Raw genomic sequence first — 20308 nt, 5'->3', positions numbered from 1 at the left:
ACACGCCTCTCCACCCGTTTAAACTACCCTACTCTGACTTTCCTTAAACAGTGGCCTGTAACATATTAACTGAGTTAAGTGTGTCATTAATAAATAACTCAAATGATGACAAATTGAAAAGTTTTCTTAGTTACTGGTGTTTAGAGAAGCCACACTTGTTATGGTTCACAGGAGTTCAGGAGTGAGCGATGAAAGTGATGCTACATCAGAGTCTGTCTCTGAACTGGTTGTTTGAGTTCAGCAGGAGGTGGTGAACCCACAGCTGCCAGTAGCGCCGCCTGGTGGGTGGGAGGATCATACTTCAGGTTCAGTATTATAGTTACGTTCTTCCTGGTCTGAGCCTCAGGCAGGAACTGGTCAGAAGAACTGAGTCAGTTTTTTAAAGTTCTGGTACAGAAAGAGAACTAAGACAGCCACACCATCACCTGTGGCTGACCACACACCGCTAATGATTTGTCTTCTCAGTGTTGATGTAATATTTTCGGTGGCAACATAACTAGAAGCAAAAAGTTCACTTTTGAAAATTCAAGACTAAAGTTCCACATTATGAAAAGTTACTCCAAAAAGTCTACAAAGGTTTTCTTTTTGTCTACCAAAGTACATTTTTCTAACTTCACGTGTGGAAAAAGCAAATAAAGAGATTAAGGAATGATTTACTGAACGACAGTCAGAATTACCAGAGTTAGCAGAGCTACCGTAGATCGGTTTATGGACTTTAATAAGGAGAGATAAGAATAGTGAGAATTTACATGCTGTAACTTTAATGATGCTTGAAAATAATCCAGGAACTGCACTGCTTCTGAGCCTGTTCAGTCAGCACACAGTCTGTGTAATATGTGAATATTAATACATTTGACTTCTCCTCCCTTTTCCAATTAAAAGTTGCCAGTAGGGTTGTTGAACTTTGGGACCATGGAGCTGTGGTTTTAAAAAAAAAATCTTACAGTGTAATTACTGTATTTGGACAAAATAACCATTAACTGTAGTGTAAAAGTATGCAGGCCAAGGTTCACGTCAGGGTCAGTGGGGTTAGGAGTAAATTGGATTTAGTCACTGTCTGTGGCAAATAAATTCAATTTACCACCAGAAAAAGCCACAAATGGCAGTAATACTTTTTAAAACGCCTGATGACCAAAATCAGGTAACTTAGCCTGCTTAACTGCTCATTAACACGTTAAGTGGGTCACTTGCCTGCGTGCAAGAAAGCAACAAGTTTTAATGGTGACCATCAGGAAAACCAACACACCCACACTGAAAATAGGGTACACAGATTTATTTTTCCTCCAAAGCAGCAGCAGCAGACCAGTGGCAGAAGACAGTTCTGTCCTGCAATCCAAGGCCACGGCCAAAATCACTGGTCTCGTCAGCCTTGTGTTGTTAGGGAGTGGGTTTCTACACCAGATCCTACGACTAAAACTCTCAAGCTCTGCCTCTCCGAGTCTTGTACAATTTCCTCTCATTGGTTACCTCCTCCTCCTTTTCTGTGTTTTGGCAGTTGTCAAACAACGATGTGGGGCATTACCGCCACCAACTGGCTCAGAGTGTGAACCAGAATCCACTCATACCAAATCATCAAAAAAATAAAAATACTATTGCAGTACTCCATAATAGCAACCACTGACCTGAGGCTGTTGCTGTATCTCTTGATTATCCACCACTAACTAAAACTTGTTGTTGCGTGAGCATTCATGTAGACACACAAGGGGCTGACAAAAATCATCTAACGTGTCTCTTCATGGGGGGATATGTGGAAGAGAAGATAACTGACAACTGTACAACACTGTTTCAGCAAAACATGACTTTATTTGATTCTGTTTCACTTCTGGCTGGACTCTGACTTGGATGTGGACGCCCTCATAGAATGAAGGCGGCGCCTCTTGGCGATCTGTTCCTGGCACTTCTCCTTGGCCTCCTGTCTACAAGAACAAATGCGTGTCAGTCAAACAGCTCCCACATGTCCAACTTTGTCTCCTTAACATTTCACCATCACGTGCTCCTTAAATGTTTTCAGAGGCAACCCATAATCTGCCGAATGCCATTACAGCTGTATCATGCAAGGCAACTCAAAACTACACTGCTGAAAAACACAGTCTGGTACTTTAAATTTCAAGAGACTCACGATTAAATCATAACTTAAAGTATATTTAAGGTCAGGAAATTAATTACAATATCTTGTTAGACACAATGTAGTTGATGTAACACAGCCGCTCCAACACTAGTGGAAATATCACACCTGCCAGAAATGTCCTTGTCACATTATCTTCATTGATCTGAACCACTAGAAATAAATGTAGTGTTCAGCTACACGACAAAAGCAGACTAGTGTGATCTTTGATTCTCAGCAGCTGGTTAAGAATAAAGGCCTATGTTAACACATACCTTCATCCTCTTGGCCAGCAGCTTGGCGTACTCTGAGGCCTCCTCCTTGTTCTTCTGGGTGTGCTGTCTCTTGAGTGCTGCAGCGCACGAGGAGTCACCAGTCTCTGGATGTTGGCAGCCTTCGTTCTGGACTTCTTACCTACCAAAGCGAGAGGATTGAAAGAGTCAATACTGACAAGGTCAAGTGTGGTAATGAGGAAGAAGCTTAATGGTCTCACTTTCTATGTCTGTAACAGTAACTTTAATGCAGGATGCCGGCATGCAGACACATCAATCAAAGCCTGCTGATGATTCATTACTGAGCAGAACACAATTCACACAAACTGAACATTTTCAACTCAGCACACCTGGGAGTTACCTGCAGCCTCTGATTCTGCTGAATCAAGTTTATTATCATAAAATTCATGTTCCAGCTTGTTCCTAATCCCAGCTGCTTTAGTCCAAATATGAATAATCCTGGGAGCTCATCAACACGACCATATTTAACGGCTCTCTTTAGTGATGAGTTCAAATTGGCTTTGCTACAAACACAATCTTACAAGCACAGACATTATTACACACATTAGACAATATTAGACACAGACATTATTACGTCTTTACAAACACTGGTCAGAATTGATACAGAAACTTCCTCAACTGAGTTTTAGTTACATACAACACGTCGACCTTCTTCATCTCACCAAGGTTGTGTTTGCATAATGCAGTCCTAAAAAACGTCTACAAATGAGCAGACACTGGCAGACGAGCGTCAAAGACCTGTTTTTGTAACTGTTCCTGCTCTTACGCTTCAAAAAAGGAAGGAATTAAAAAGGACGTCTGACTGCACCACTGTCGACTTTGTCCAGAGTTGAGATTTTTGGTCCACCTGCCGTGTCTTTGTGCGATGCAGAAAAGGTGAATGGATGGTCTCTACATGCATGGTTCTCACTGCAGGGTTCATACGCCTTTTTCAGGGTGAAATTCAAGCACTTTTTGAGCATTTTCAATGTCCCTTTCCAAGCTTTTCTCCAGCTCCAGCATATCACCATTATTTCACCCAAAGGCACCGAGTTAATACTCAAAAAAGCTGCAGCAATACACACAAATATAAACAGTACTTGGTGACAACTTTGCTTTTAGCCTTTAACCCTCTGAGTCCAGACTATAATTGGCCATTTCTGACTACTTTTGATTTGGCCTCTATATTTCACCTTTAAAAACTGTTCATCTTGCCAATCTGTTATTTTCATTTTGACAAACTGTATCAGCACAATTTATCTAAATTCAGACAAAATTGAAAATACAAGTAGAAATATTTTTTAAAAATATGCACAAGTTTTGCAAACAACAAAGTTATATGGTACCATTTGCCTAAAAATGCAGCCAAGGCTCAGACGTTTTTTATATAACCATTTAAAAGTATTTACAGAACAATCAGGGGTTCCATCAAATAAGAAGGCACACAAATTATTTATACAACTCCAAAAAATAGAGAACAGCACAGGGATAAACCTGCAGGTCTGACAGCAGGTGTGTCACTCAGCGTTTACACTGCAATCTGCCTTTGGTGGCTTTAAGGCAGCAACTGTGACGTTCACTAGTAGAACTGACACACAAAACAAAACAATGACTACACCACACACTAACTACACAAGACAACACACTAACTTGAGACTCCAAACACGATAAACGTCACAAATCTCTCACGTATCAAAACTCTCTCACTCGCTCTCTCTCGCCGGTCACTGCTAAAACTTCCCCCTCTTCCCAAACAACCAAATACCACATGTTGCCATATCATTTTTTGATTGGTCGACATGGTAAATTTTTTCCACCAATAGGGAAGGAGTGTTTTTTCTTTTTTCACTCACAAGCAAAGCGTGTTTGCTAGCGCTCTCCTTAGAAAACGCCGTTTTAACCGTTTCTTCCCGGAGTAAACGCCACTGTTTTATTAAAAAACACACAAAAACAAACAAAAAAAACCAACAAACATTGGTTCTAGGTGGCCTATCAACACAATTTAAAAACTGGTATATAGTTTGAAGTCTGCACGTTCGACCCAAGTTGAAACGGAGACTCTGGGTCCGTCGACCCCAGAGGGTTAACCAGAAAGCCTTAAGTTGGCTAGTTATGTATCGGTCTAATGTTCAAAGCGTTCACTTGAGTAAATTAACTCATATGACTGCTAAGTAATGTTACCTAAGTTCACAGCATATTCCATAACAGCGCTGCCATACTGCATCACATACTGCATCACACTCAGTGCATTTCAATCATTTCTCCAGAGAGTTTGATAGCTAGCAAAATAATAATCATAATTTTAAAAAAATAGCATGTGTAACGTACACGTAGGGGTGGGCGATATAAACGATATAAGATAGAAACGATATAAATTTGGCCAACGATAGAGATTTTGACTATACCGCTCTGATGATGTCATCAAGCTGCGCCTGCTTTGGTCGCAGCGGCTACAACCATTACCATCTGCAAATTATGCCGGGCGACAGTCATAGCAAAGAGATGAAGCACTTTTAAGATATGGGGAAAGCCCAAAACTGCGCTTCCTCCACTTCTGTAACATTGATTCATTAGTGTTGAAATGTCTCTCAGCTGTTCTAGTCCCATGTTGTTGCAGTATATTAATAACTAACCTTGTATTGTGGATGGATAATCTCAGTTGTTCTCCTGACTGAAGTTTGGCCCGTGTATAGCATCCTGCTATGCGATTGCATTTGTCCCTAACCACCAGAATCCCTCACGTTAACTTTTATCGAGTGGAAAAAAGTTGGCGTTCATCCTCTAGCTTCACTGTGCTAAAGTTATGCTAACATAGCTGTGTCGCTAGCGATCACGTAGCACAACATTACATACCAGTAGTGGTGCAACGGATCAAAAATCTCACGGTTCGGATCGGATCACAGTTTTAAGTCACGGATCGGCTCTATTTTCGGATCAGCAAACATAGAAAAAAAAAGACAAAAATTCGACTCGCCATTTACTTATTTAAGTATTTTTGCCTATTAAAAACATGCTCACATTCTGCAACTTCTGTGGGTGCTGTGCTACTGGAAACTGAATTTCCCGGAGGAACCCACCCGAGGGATAAATAAAGTTTCATCTAATGTAATCTATAGGGCAGTACAGGGCTTTGTATCTACCACTCCGCTGTGATATAACAAGCGGTCACGTGGCTTTCCGTTGCCCTGGAGCTCCACCCATTTGTAGTTAGAGCAACAGAAGATGCCTGGGACAGTTCAGCCATAACTTTAAACTTCTCCTGCTCATACATGCTTGGAACGATCTTGTCACTGAAGTGGACGCCCAACGAGATATCATAGCGTGGCTCAAGCACGTTCATCACAGTTTAAACCCCTTGTTTTGCACAACAGAATACGGCCTCCCATCTGCAGCTAAACACCCCATTAGCTTTTGTAATAGCTTTAGCCCGGTTGGATTGGGAAGCAAAGGGCTGCTTAAATGCCGCAAATTCCTCTGCTCCGCTACTTGGACCACTAGCATTGACCATGACTATCGCTTAACAGACTGACCATGTGCACCATACGCATACTTTTTTTTCTTTTTCGAATCTTCAGATCACGTGCGTACCGAACCGTGGAGTAAGATCGGTTCGGATCAACCGTGATCCGTTGCACCACTATATACCAGGTAGTCCAACTTCAGTAACCCTGCAAACGTCACTGCTGTTTAGTTTTCTGTCTTCGTTTATGTTGGAAGTGGTAGCAGAGCTGTACGTTTTAATTAGTTTCAAAAATCTCCCAGTAAGAACATGGTATGTCATGTTTAGGTGGAAACTAGCGACTTAACTTCCTGTTAACTTCTAACTCTGTTAAATTTAATAAATTCTGTTTTCATGGATGCCTGGATGTTAAACTTAATTGTTACACCTGCTAAAGCAGCAACGCTGATCATTTTATTAAAGATGAAAGAATTTAGACCGTTTTAACTCAGTGTTCGTTTGACTTTGGGACCTGAAGTAGACGGAGTTTTGGACCCAGATTACTCCGTGAAGCTCCTCACTACGGCAGCCGTAATGCTTTGACAAGCCATCAAGCAGTGCGGCTTACCAAAGTTGTACTAAAACATTTTTTAACAGATTTCTGCACGCCAAAAATCGGTTCGAGGTCAGCAAGCACAACCAGAATTCATACATAAAGCGCACTCTCGATTTTTGAGAAAATTAAAGGATTTTAAGTGTGTCTTATAGTGTGGAAAATACGTTATACAGAAGAAAAGAATATATCACGATATATATCGTTACCGCACGTGCTTCAAATTATATCGCGATATGGATTTTAGGCCATATCCCCCAGCCCTATGTACAGGAAAATTATGTACTAGGACTCAAAGGAGTTTGCAAAGAAAAGCGTCTGGACTTCTTTGAGTTGCTTGAAGACGTTTCACCTCTCATCCGAGAAGCTTCTTCAGTTCTAAGGTCAAATGGCCGAGAGTCCCAGATTTAAACCCAGTGGGAGTATCCCCCCAAAGAGGGACAAAGGACCCCCTGGTGATCCTCTAATCACATGCGACAAGGTGTGAAAGCGGGTGTGGTACCTAATCAGCCAGGGTTTCGGGTGAGCTCATTGTGAAACCTGGCCCCACCCTATCATGTGATTTCCTGAGGTCAGATGGCCCAGGATGTGAGTGGGCGTTAAGGCGTCTGGGGAGGGAACTCAAAACTGGATTATAGATGGCAGACAGTTGGTGTCGTAAACCACCGCCTCTGTTCAAAGATGGTCGCTCACAGTGGACATAGATGGCCTCTTTCACTCCTCTTTCAAACCATCTGTCCTCTCTGTCCAATATGTGAACATTGGCATCCTCGAAAGAGTGACCTTTATCCTTAAGATGCAGGTGGCTCTTCTAGAAGAGCCACCTCCACAGGACTAGACTCAGCAGTCCATCTGCATCTTAAGGATAAAGGTCACTCTTTCGAGGATGCCAATGTTCACATATTGGACAGAGAGGACAGATGGTTTGAAAGAGGAGTGAAAGAGGCCATCTATGTCCACTGTGAGCGACCATCTTTGAACAGAGGCGGTGGTTTACGACACCAACTGTCTGCCATCTATAATCCAGTTTTGAGTTCCCTCCCCAGACGCCTTAACGCCCACTCACATCCTGGGCCATCTGACCTCAGGAAATCACATGATAGGGTGGGGCCAGGTTTCACAATGAGCTCACCCGAAACCCTGGCTGATTAGGTACCACACCCGCTTTCACACCTTGTCGCATGTGATTAGAGGATCACCAGGGGTCCTTTGTCCCTCTTTGGGGGATACTCCCACTGGGTTTAAATCTGGGACTCTCGGCCATTTGACCTTAGAACTGAAGAAGCTTCTCGGATGAGAGGTGAAACGTCTTCAAGCAACTCAAAGAAGTCCAGACGCTTTTCTTTGCAAACTCCTTTGACTACGATGACCTGGATGACTGAGAACCTTCACAGACATGTACTAGGACTCACCTATCATGTGACTGGAGAGCGCAAACTCAGCTCTTGTCGTTTTCCATCAAACACTCATTAAAACAGCAACCTACAGGTTAGCGCACTCACTCACGGGGTCACATATTGAAACAGACGCAAGGCAGGCCAGGCGGGAAATTTTGCTTTTGCGTCTCATTTTATTTCTCTATCTGATAAGAAAACAATTCAATCAGATAGCTATTTATTGTGAATGAAATACAGTTACATTTTCAAGCATTTTAAGCACCACATCTGAAATTGAAGCACTTTTCAAACCTTGAAAAGACGACATTAGAATTCAAGCATTTTCAAGGATTTTAAGCACCCGTATGAACCCTGGTATAACCTCTTTGTAAGTTTTGTGGATATTCTACATGGTTATGCTGAGGATATGTCGGCCAATTTCCACTGGAAATGCCTTTTGGTTAAACTGTCAGCAAGGAATTTGCATTTGCACTGTTAAATTTTTTATATAACTTTAATGCACTTAAAACAGCTGCTTGTTTAAGTGAAAATACATTGATGGTTTGTTTTTTTATTTGCACTAATAAAGTTGAGGAGTTGTAAAGTATTTTGTCTAGTGTCAATTATATCGTCATCACAAATATTTATGGTCATATCGCCCTGCTCTACGCCAGTGTCCTGTTATATTTTGCAGACGGCCGAGTTTATTAAACTCCACAGACACAGTGGTGACGCAAATCTGAAGGCTAGACCGTCCCATTTCACAGCCTCGCACTTCCGGCCTTCTCGGTCTTCGAAGGACCCGGCCCACGTAGACCGCGAAGGCCGGGTCCTCCGAAGGATGCAGCCGACGTTTTGGGACACAGCTATGGTGTGCTGCTTCAGATGGCCTGGCCTCCACAGTCACCTGACCTAAACCCAATTCAGACAATTTTGGAAGAAATGGACGCAGAGTGAAGGCAAAAGGGCCAACAAGTGCTCAGCATCTCTGGGAACTCCTTCAAGACTGTTGGAAAACCATTTCAGGTGACGACCTCATGAAGCTCATCGAGAGATGCCAAGAGTGTGCAAAGCAGTGATCAAAGCAAAAGGTGGCTATTTTGAAGACTATATAATAAACATTATTTGAGTTATTTCACACTTTCTTTGTTTACTACATAATACTATATGTGTTCATTCAAAGTTTTGATTCTTTCAGTTACAAACTACAATGTAAATCGTCATGAAGAAGAAAACCATTGAATGAGAAGGTGTGTCCAAACACACTCACTCTCTGAGATATTAGATATAAGAACACACACACACACAAACTATGACTATTAGGAAATATTCTTTGGTACTGACACAAGATGAAATATGAGAGAAATATGTAAGATGTACAGGATCACCTGACAAAGCTGTTCTGCACAGTCCAGCAGCAAATTCTATCTGGACCTGCTGCCTTCCTTTCCTTCGTCCTCTTGGGCTGTCGATGTGGGGTTGGGCTGGGCCGGGTTGAGGGATGCCCCCCACTCCCCCCGCCAGGTGAGATGGTGGGGGGCAGAAATGAAAATCCATGTGAGAGATTATCTAAAGTTTGTTTGGACTGGGGTGGGGTGAGGGATGGGGCTGGCTCTGTGCCCCCCCCCGGGGACAAGAGACAACACAACTGATCAGGTGAGAAGTCAGCTTACCTGATCAGTTGTGCTGTGGGTTGGGGCTGGGCTGGGGTGAGGGATGGGGCTGGCTCTTTTGTGCTGGGGGGGGGTTAAGAATTGCTTACAGGCGCAATGCCCTGCGCCAGCTGCTCCTGAAAAAAATACATTAAAAAAAAAAAACAAAAAAACATAAGTACTTCCAAGAAACATTCCTGCCCAGGTCAATGAAACTGACGGTTTAATAACTTCATACCTCATCCCACACATATCCGGATCTTCCACCGGAGAGGGCGCCGGTTGACGTCCCCAGGTGGCGGGTTTTCTTCCCAGCCCCGCTGGTACCCGGACCTGTCATCGCAGATTATACTGAAAATCTGGGTGCTACTACAGCATAGGAACTTACTTGGGTGGTTTTTCTTTCCTGCTGTTTTCTGAACAAACAAACAAAACGGCAGGTTAAGAAATAAATACTCCAATTCGGACACCTTGGAAGGTTTTTATATATAATTGAAAAAAAAAAAACCTGGAGAAATACTTACGGGCAGCAGCCCACGGGCCAATTGGTCCTGAAAAAAATACATTAAAAAAAAACACATAAGTACTTCAAACAAACATTGCTGCCCGGGGGTCCGTTCTTCGTACCTCGCTAAGTAAGTTAGCTGGATTTGATTGTTGACGATTTCGCGTGATCTTGGATCGTTCAGTTCTCCGAAGCTCATCCGGGACTTGCTGTCATAGCAACAGATCCGTAAGCGTAAACCTGCTCGGGAGCAGGCTTACTTTATGTAAACAGGATTAGATCGCGGCCACTCAGGTATGTCCGCTTCATTTATACGAAAGCAACAGCGATATTTCTCCACTGTTTTTCCATAAATAAATATTATCAATGTAACTAAAGATAATGCAGTATTTGATTCTTTTATTGATTTCATACAGATACATACAGGTCATTTCCTAAAAAAAGGGAAATGTACTATTAATCATTCTATTTCATGTATTTGATTATTTCAGATGTAATTCATATTTTAGAGTAGTAATAGTAAATTACTTGGTGTAATCAAGATGAGAGACCACTGCTATAAAAGCGATAAATAATTTAAAAAGAAGATATATATATATAGATATATATCTCCCAACTTACTGTGCATGCTTCAGTCACCCCTTGCATGGGAACAGGTAAAAGTGATGGAGTGTTATGTGAAGCTACACACAAAAAAACCCACAATGTCAATAAATGACACAGTACAAAAAGCATTTTAATTAAGGCAACAACCAAATATTTTACATTGTACAAATAGAATTATGAGCTCATTTACCAGTTATGAAGGTGCTGCTGCTACTGCACCCCGGCTGCTCGTCTAAGGAAGAGCTGCCCCCAGGGATGCCCTCAACAATGGGTCTGGTGGCAACCCTAGGGCCAGCTCCTCTGCCGGGTGTGACGAGGGGGTGCAGGACCACCACCTGTCTTTATTTGCTCTGCCCTTTTCTTGGTTGCTGTTATAAACAAACAAACAGATTATTTCAGGGTCTCTTTTCAAGAGACTAAAAGCAATATAAGTGATAAATATTACCATTCTGTAGAATATTCTTATATTTCACTTTTACTTGTCCCCATGTTCTAGTGGGTCCTGTTGTGGCTCTAATGTGAAAGAGGATATGATGTAATATAATATAATAAATTACTTATGAGTTTAATTTGTCAGCAACTTTCTGCCAGCCCTCTCTCCTTGCTTTTGCAGCCTTTGCAGTGTTCCCCTGCGTTTTAATTAGACTCTGAAACTCCTGATATCCCTCAATCAAGAGTTCTTGCTCTGCTGCCGTGAAATACTGAGCGCGCTCCTTCGACATCTTCGCCGACCAATCACAGGGTTGCCGATCAATGTTTCTGCTATCGATGCGTAGCCCCTTTTAAACCACCCAGTGATCTCAGATTACTTCATCCAGCTATACTAATCGTCAACAACAGGTGTGTTCGGAGAACCGGATTAGCGAGCTCAAAGTTGGCGCGATGATTTGATCTTGGATGTGTCATTTGATCTTGGATGTAGTAAGCGAGGTACGAAGAACGGACCCCAGGGCAATGAAACTGACGGTGTAATAACTTCATGCCTCATCCCACACATACCTTCAGCTGTTCCTCTTGTCTATTTTTCTGAGGGTGTCTGTCGGTGAGCTGTGGTGGCCTTTTCTTTTCTTTTGTTTTCTGAACAAACAAACAAAACAGCAGGTTAAGAAATAAATACTCCAATTCGGACACCTTGGAAGGTTTTTATACACACATATATATATATATATATATATACATATATATATATATATATATATATATATATATATATATGTACACATACATACATACATACATACATACATATATATATATAATTGAAAAATAAATTGAAAAAAAAAAAACCCCTGGAGAAATACTTACGGGCAGCAGCCCATGGGCCAATTGCTCCTGAAAAACATACATTAAAAAACACATAAGTACTTCCAACAAACATTGCTGCCCAGGACAATGAAACTGACGGTGTAATAACTTCATGCCTCATCCCACACATACCCGGACTTGCCACCGGAGGAGGCGGCGGTCCGCCTCCCCCGGTGGGGCTGCCTGTCTCACCCCTTGCGGTAGTGGTGGTATCTGCAGACATGAGAAAAACCTGTGAGCAAACATGTAACTATCACATCAATGTGAATCTGATGGGTGTGGTTCTATTTTTCCAGACTGCTGCTGTATTAAGGAAGTACAAACAGAATGTTACAGAACTGGTACAAACCTACCAGTGAGCAAATTCTCATACATTGAGACTAGCAGACAAATCAACAACACACCTCCTCCAATTAACCCTTTAAGACCTACCATAGAACCAAGTCCGCCAGAGCTTATATTATATTTTTACATGCTGTAGTGCCATTTTGGGAGCATTTCAAGTTGCTATACATCAATACAACCATTATAGCCCAAATTTTAATAATATGTATGCATTAAGTGCATAGTAATTACATAAATTGCAAAAAAGTGCAATAAACTACAAAACAATTGAAAATCGTTTTTGTTTTTTCTAGTTTTTCTAGTTAGAGAAATTTAAGAGGCTTATCCTCAAAACTGTAAATATAAAAAAGTTGTACAAAATAGTTTCCCACCACAGGAAATTTATTTAAGTGTCTTCTTAGTTTTATTTTTGAAATACACCAATTTTTATATACTGCAGGAAAAACGAAAATAAATATTATAATGCAAATTTGCAAAAAAACAGCATATGCATCAACATAAACTATTTCCAGCAGTGCAATATGAGTCCTAAGCATCCCAGAAACGACACAGAAAGTCATAAAGTCAAACATAACTTTTAAAAACACCAGTATAGGCTCATGAGGCCCTGATGGTAAAAAAAACTACATTTCCGCAAAATGACGCCACTTCCAGTTTCGGGCAGGTCATGGCGGACATGCGACAATTCGCGATGATGGACGTAAGAAGTGTTACAAACAGCTGATCGGATCGGCAAAGCGTGTTTCTGGAATATTGTGTTTTTGTTGCTGCAAGTGCTTTTTATGCAGTTTTTCAAAGCTATATGTAGAAGGAAATTGTGACCTAGGACAAGCTGATAGCATAAGATGTAAGTACAACTCCTCCGGTTTCATATGCCAAAAAAAGTTTTGCGCTAGCTTACGTGGTTGCAGTGCTACCGGGATTTAAAAATAGTTACGCAAAATGGAGCGTGCCCGCTCTGACCGGCTTTAAAGGGTTAATGGCTAGTTAATATTGTGCTGAACACAGTCCAACACATTCAATAAGCCGCTCACTGTCTATCTACTGGTTACTATCATAGCCAAGTGGCTAACAAACGTAAACATAAGTTTTTCCAATCCCTACTATACATATATATTAGTGCTGTCAATAGGTTATAAAAATTAACTAATTAATTGCACAATTTCTGTAATTAATCGCAATTAGTTGATCAATAGCCAGCATGCAATTACATTTTTTCAGCTTTATATTTGAGCTTTTAACTGACATTTATGCATATAATGAAGTCCTTTTCATTTTGATCCACTGCGTTTTGTAACTTGGCTATTCTTTGTAGATGGTATTGTGGTTTGTTGCTGGCTTACAGGACGGTCCTTTGGGCCTTTGATGACCTTGAGTATGCTTTCCCCACAAAGACAGAAAATCAGAAGAAAACAAGACATTACATCTTCAACTGTTATTAACAGAAAAAAATGTGAAGGCTAATTTCAATAAACTACTGAATTCAAATCAGTTTATTAATATACAGTAGTATAGTTATAATATACCACCAAATAATAACAACAGTCCTCTTAAGGCCCTTTATATTGTAAACTAAGACCCTACAACAGGGTAAACCCATAGAGAGAGAACAACAACAATCAGATGACCCCTTTATGAGCAAGCACTTGGTGACAGTGTTAATACTAGAGATGGCACGATACCACTTTTTTATGTCTGATACCGATATCATAAATTTGGATATCTGCCGATACCGATATGAATCCGATATAGTGTGTTTTTTAATCAATAAAAATATTTTTTTAATATCTTGCTGCTTTTTGTATAAGTTCATACTCAAGTTACAAAAACAAAAAACATAAACACTGAAGCTATTCTGTTATACCTTTATGCAAAAAATATACCACCTACTCCATCCTCCCTATTCTAGTATTTTAAAGAGTACTTAGCAGAAATATTAAGCAACCTAACTAATGGGGTTCTAAAACTTCCAGCAAAAAAAAAAAGAAAAAAGGGAACCACCACCCACCCTCATGATGCTTAATCGACGTAATCAACTTTAATTTGATGCAGTGTGGGGAAAAAATGCACAGAGCACAATTATTTTTCAAGAATAATTAAATAGATTCGGCATCTTTCTTCAACAGAATTGCAGACTGCACAGATGGAAAAAGTACTACAGCTTACTAGGGTATATTAGACTTAATAGTTACTATATACAGTAATGGACTTCTATACATTTTACATCAGATTAAAACTTTGGGTGTAAGATTCAGATAATTATTTATTAAAAGCTACACATTTTAAATGAGAATAAGAAAGAAAACTATGTCTTTGTGCCCCCTTTTCCCTGTTAATGCCCTATCGGCCCCCCTGGCTAAACTTTGCTAGATCCGCCCCTGCAGAGTTACCAGCCATCAGCTACGTAGAAAAGGATCCTGGTGTAGAAAGTAATATTAAATAAATTCTAACAACAGCTTATCAAGCTTAAATGTGCTGCTGTTGTTCAGCCGCTGGTTTCCTCTTTCTGGCGCGAAGTGGGCGATAAACAAACAAGAGGGACTCGCGACAGAAAAGCCGATCAGCTGATCATTGATCAGTTTCATGATTGAAGTAGCAGCAGGAGAGGGAGGGAGAGAATGAGAGGCAGTCGCTCCATATATCGGTTGTTAAGCTTAACGCGGGAATGCTTTACAAACATTCAGAGATGGACTTACACACTTGCTTTACTTCTCTCTGGGATAACTTTGTCGGAGATGAAATGCCGGGTTGTTAGCGAGGCTCAAAATGCTCAACCAGACCACCGACAGGTCTCGCACGCCACAGCCGCTCTATCACGTGACGCATACTGCTCCGACGTGCTAAGGTTATGAGGCGAGTTACAGCGTGTCTCAAGTTTTGTGAGGTGCTTTTTTGATATTTAACGGATCGGATTACATTTTTTATTTCTCTCTGATATCCGATCCAGTAATTTAGGTCAGTATCGGACCGATACTGATATCGGATCGCTCCATCTATAGTTAATACATGTATAAATATTAAACTTTCCCTGCTAAAATTAGCAAATTTACAGCTCGATATTTTGCCACAGTTCAAAATAATACTTTTTTTGTTTGATAGTGAGCCTTGGTTCTGCTTCAAGGTTCATCTACTGTCTGACAGAATGACATTTTAGTTGACCCTCAAAGGTTTAAAAAACAGCCTTAAAATGAGAATTTAGATCAGTGAGAAGCTTCAGGCTCACACTGATTATTAACACACACCTCATTATTTAAATCAGTAGCCATGTTTAGTAGAAGTATTCATTTTGTAATAGTACATATGTTAGAAATAAGGGAAAGCATAATGAGGCCGCGTTGTTGAACTTGAAAGCAGGATTTTTGATATCAAAACGAATTCAGAAGTTCATGTGATGTCGAAAAAGCTCCCCATCACTTTTAAAATCTCTTAACTATGAAATTACGATTAATATTTATAACCAATTAATTTATTGATTTTTAAATCATCCTTCAAGCGTTTGTAGATTGTGAGATAAAATACAACTAACTTATCAGTCTGTATCAGTAACTGAGCTACTGGATGTATGATTGAATAGAATTTACTGTAACCTTTTACACAGTACATCACCAAAATATACATCATTGTCAAAGTTAGTAAAACCACTTTCTAACACAAACGCATTTCGGTGAATTATCGTTAGCAAGATGCCAATTTTAGCAAGAGACTAGCATACTTCTTTAGCAAGCACGTGGTCTCAACTCACCAAGATAAGCTATCAGCGGGAACACAGCAAGGTGCTCCCGTTAACTTAACACATAAAAGTTTTCAAGTCAGCTTTCGGACAGTGCAAACACTTGTTTATAACCCTTTTTTCCTGCATTAAAACTCACCAAAACGACGATAATTCAGCACGGATCATCTGCAGCCTGTCTCGTTTGCTTTCAAAGCGTGAAAGACCTAGCTAATGCGTGCTGGTGGTCCAGTGCGTGGAAGGCGGGACTAATATTGCTTCTAAACAAATGAAATTATTAACACCAAATGTGATCCTCTCTCTAACTTTAGAGAGAGAATCATATTTCCTCTTTTCAAAATAAATATTTTTTCAAAATAAAACAGTGAAAATGCATTTATACAAATAAAAAGCAGAAAGAAAGAAATTAGAAAAAAAGTTTTCTCTACTTGTTTACACTAACATCTGGGTTGATTTGCTAACTCAGCCTGACAGTATTTCAAATTAGATTTTGGCACAGCTGTTAGCAAGTGTAGCTAACTGTTTTTTTCAACTTTCATTCCTCACATACACGCAGAGTACAACTTGCAGTGAAATGCTTGCGTCTGAGCAGACAGGCTGCAGACATGACCGTGCCATCTCAGGGCTATTATAATATATATATATATATATATATATATATATATATATATATACATATATATATATATATACACACACACACACACACACACATACACATTAGTGGTGCAACGAATCAAAAATCTCACGGTTCGGATCGGATCACGGATCAGCAAAAATAGAAAAAAAAAAGACAAAAGTTCTGCTTGCCGTTTACTTACTTAAGTATTTTTTGTCTATTAAAGAAACATTCAACTGAAGACTCATTCCACGCACTTATATAAAAACAAATTAAGGTGCATTATGGACATTATGGACCATGCTGGGCAGCCTCTGCATCCTCTGCACACGGCCATAAACAACCAGAGGAGTCTGTTCAGTGACAGGTTGCTTCTCCCAAAGTCAAAGACCAGCAGACTTAAAAAGTCCTTTGTCCCACAAACTGTTTAACTCCTCGCTGGAGGGGAAACGGGACAGAGGCGGGGGGAACAAGTAAGCTGTAGTGCCTTTTCACTGTGCAATAGTTTTTGTTAATATCCAACGGTGTAATAGACTCACAATACTTGAAATGTGCCGTTCCCTTGTATTCTTGTTTATCCCTTTTGTATTCTCTGTATTTATATATGTGTATATATGGTATATTTCTGCTCACATTCTGCAACTTCTGTGGGTGCTGTGCTACTGGAAACTGAATTTCCCGGAGGAACCCACCCGAGGGATAAATAAAGTTTCATCTAATGTAATCTATAGGGCAGTGCAGGGCTTTGTATGTACCACTCCGCTGTGATATAACGAGCGGTCACGGTCACGTGGCTTTCCGTTGCCCTGGAGGTCCACCCATTTGTAGTTAGAGCAACAGAAGATGCCTGGGACAGTTCAGCCATAACTTTAAATATTTATTTTGCTGGAGATCTTTAAGGGAGACAGGAGCACAAATACAGTTTGTTAGCAAGACCATTAAGCAAAACCTTTGATGGTCAAATAAGCCTTTGATTTTTAAATGCTGAAGAGTGAGAGTCTGTCTGCAACAGTGTTGGGCAAGTTACTTTGAAAAAGTAATTAATTACAGTTACTAGTTACTTCTTCAAAAAGCAACTGAGTTAGTAACTGAGTTACAATATTCTAGAAGTAATTAATTACTTGAAAAGTAACTATTGCGTTACTTTAAAAAAACGTTTAACCCTCTGGGGTCCAGGGTATAATTGGCCATTTTTAACTACTTTTGATTTTCCCTCCACATTTCACCTTTAAAAACTATTTACTTTGCCTTGTTTGGTATCATTCTTTTTCAGCACAACCTCACGTGTCTGAATTTACAGTTATGTTTCATTTTGACATACTGTATTAACACAATTGATCTAAAATCAGACAAAAAACATAAAATCAGAGTAGAAAAAGTTACATTTTACTGTAACAACCACAAACATGTTTAATGAATCGTATTTCATAACTTTAAATGCAAATATAAATTGTCAATTTTAAAATCCTCTGCACAAGTTTTGCAAACAACAAAGTTATTTGCAGCCATTTACCTTTTACCCTTTTTAAAATAACCATTTCAAACTATTTACATAACAATCAGCTGTTCTGCATTCAATAAGATGCCACACAAATTATTTGTGCCACTCCAAAAAATAATTTCTGTCCACTATAAAGGAGAACATCACAGCCTGATACCTGCAGGTCTGACAGCAGCAGGTGTATCACTCCTGTTTCTACCTGCAGACAGCAGTCGCCTCATTGTTCTGACACACAACACTATCCACAACACTACACACTAACTACACAAGACAACACATTAACTACACACCCAAACACGCTAAACGTCACAAATCTCTCACATCTTAAAACTCGCTCTCCCTCTTTTTCTGCTCTCTCTCTCTCTCTGTTAGTCCTAAAACTTCCCTGTGTTTGTTTAGTTTTTTTCTCATAAGCAGAGAGGTCACCCAAATGTCATTGTGCCATATCATTTTGATCGGTGCATTTTTCCACCAACAGGAAAGGGGGGGGGGGGGGGGGTCATAAGCAGAGGAAACCATTGAGGAAAAAATGCTGCGTATATATTGTTTATCATGACTCTGGTTTTACGTGGTATATATCACCTTGTTGCTTTGTCTTTAAGTGGTCATGTGATGGCTTACCACGACTACTTTATTCTTCCTCAGTCAAACAGCAGCACTCATGCGATTGTTTTGCCTCCTTAGCTCCAGGTGTTGTGCTAGACAGTGATCGTGATTACCGTCCGCGGAGCGCGCAGCTGCTTAAAGCTGTAGCGTCCAGATTACTTACAGCTACTTCCGTGCAACTGATATAAGATGCAGTAAGCTGAACACAGCTTCCACCGTCTGTTTGTTGAAAAATAGTAACGGACTGCGTTTCCTTGTTAGTAACTGTAACGCCGTTGTAACGATAGGAATAGTAATTAGTTAGATTACGTGATACTGAAAAAAGTAACGCCGTTATTCCCATCACTGGTCTGCAATAGGCTTGGCCACTAGAAAGCTGCTCAATTCACTTTAATTGTATTTATACTGCGCCAAATCACAACAACAGTTGGTACTTTAAACTGTAAGTTAAAGACTCTACAATAATACAAGAAAACAGAAAAGCTCCAACAATTAGATGTCCCCTATGAGCAAGCGCTTTCACAACAACATAACAATCTTGTTAAATCTGTTCTAACAAATTTGAGGAGTCAAAATATAGCAGTGGTGGACAAGCAGAGGAAGACGTGAAGTGAGGAAGAAGTGACAGATATGGCTATACCAAGTTATAGCAACATCACTTAAGAAGCTCAAAAAGGGTGAAGATTCAAGATTCTTAATCTGTCACATGCATAGCCATACAAGTACCATATTTTCCGCACTATAAGGCGCACTTAAAATCCTTTCATTTCCTCAAAAATCGACAGTGTCCCTTATAATCCGGTGCGTCTTATGTATGAATTCTGGTTGTGCTTACTGACTTCGAACCGATTTTATGTCGTACATGCCACTCAAAAAAATCTGTCGAAAAATGTTAGTTCAAATTTGTAAGCTACAAAGCCGCACCGTTTGATGGATAGTTGGCGCATTACTGTTACCATTGTCAGGAGCTTCGTGAAGTGAAGTTAGCGCGCTAGTTTCCACCTAAACATGATGTACCACACTCTGAGAGATTTCTGAAAAATTAAAACGTACAGCTCTGCTATTACTTCCAAAATAAATGAAGACAAAACTGCATCAGAACAGTAATGCAATGCAAAACAGCATTATACTGAAAATCTGGGTGCTACTACTGCATAGGTATAATTAGGTACTTACTTTTTGGGGGGTTTATCTTCCTTTTCCTAAATAAACAACATAAACAAAACAGCAGGTTTTCAATTCAGACACCTTGGAAGGTTTTCTGTCTCACCGTGAATTAAAAAAGAACAAATGAATCAATGAATCTTAAACACTGGACAAGTTTACTTTTGTAATGTTTGCATCTTTTAAATGTTGCATTACAATATGGTTAGGCAAGTAAAATAAATAGCATTAAAACATACACAAAGAAGTGTGTGTGTGTGTGTGTGTGAGTAATTGGGGGAAAAAAAGAAAAACTTGGAATTACTTACAGGGATTGTTCCTTGTGCCAGCTGCTCCTGACCTGGGCAGCAATGTTGCCATCAGTCAATGAAACTGACGTTGTAATAACTTCATGCCTCATCCCACACATACCCGGATGTTCCACCTGAGGCGGCGGTGTCGGCCTCCCCGGGTGGGGGCTGCCGTTTCCAC

General features: G+C 40.2%; 2 long non-coding RNA genes across 2 annotated transcripts; both read right to left on the bottom strand.

Annotated features, from left to right (window-relative positions):
• Window positions 1-1780: 1780 nt before the first annotated feature.
• Window positions 1781-9850, bottom strand: LOC109198025 (uncharacterized). The gene is made up of 4 exons (XR_002059008.2): window positions 9695-9850; window positions 9193-9593; window positions 2380-2518; window positions 1781-1916 (listed from the first exon to the last, which is right to left on the bottom strand). It is a non-coding gene; the product is annotated as an uncharacterized LOC109198025 (long non-coding RNA).
• Window positions 9851-12048: 2198 nt separating this feature from the next.
• LOC109198023 (uncharacterized) lies at window positions 12049-20275 on the bottom strand. Its single transcript, XR_002059006.2, has 3 exons — window positions 20146-20275; window positions 19850-19875; window positions 12049-12085 (listed from the first exon to the last, which is right to left on the bottom strand). It is a non-coding gene; the product is annotated as an uncharacterized LOC109198023 (long non-coding RNA).
• Between the last annotated feature and the right edge of the window lie 33 nt (window positions 20276-20308).

This window comes from Oreochromis niloticus, unplaced genomic scaffold (assembly GCF_001858045.2).
Source record: "Oreochromis niloticus isolate F11D_XX unplaced genomic scaffold, O_niloticus_UMD_NMBU tig00000362_pilon, whole genome shotgun sequence".
Taxonomy (NCBI): Eukaryota; Metazoa; Chordata; class Actinopteri; order Cichliformes; family Cichlidae; genus Oreochromis; species Oreochromis niloticus.
This window is presented reverse-complemented; position numbering and strand designations above follow the sequence as displayed.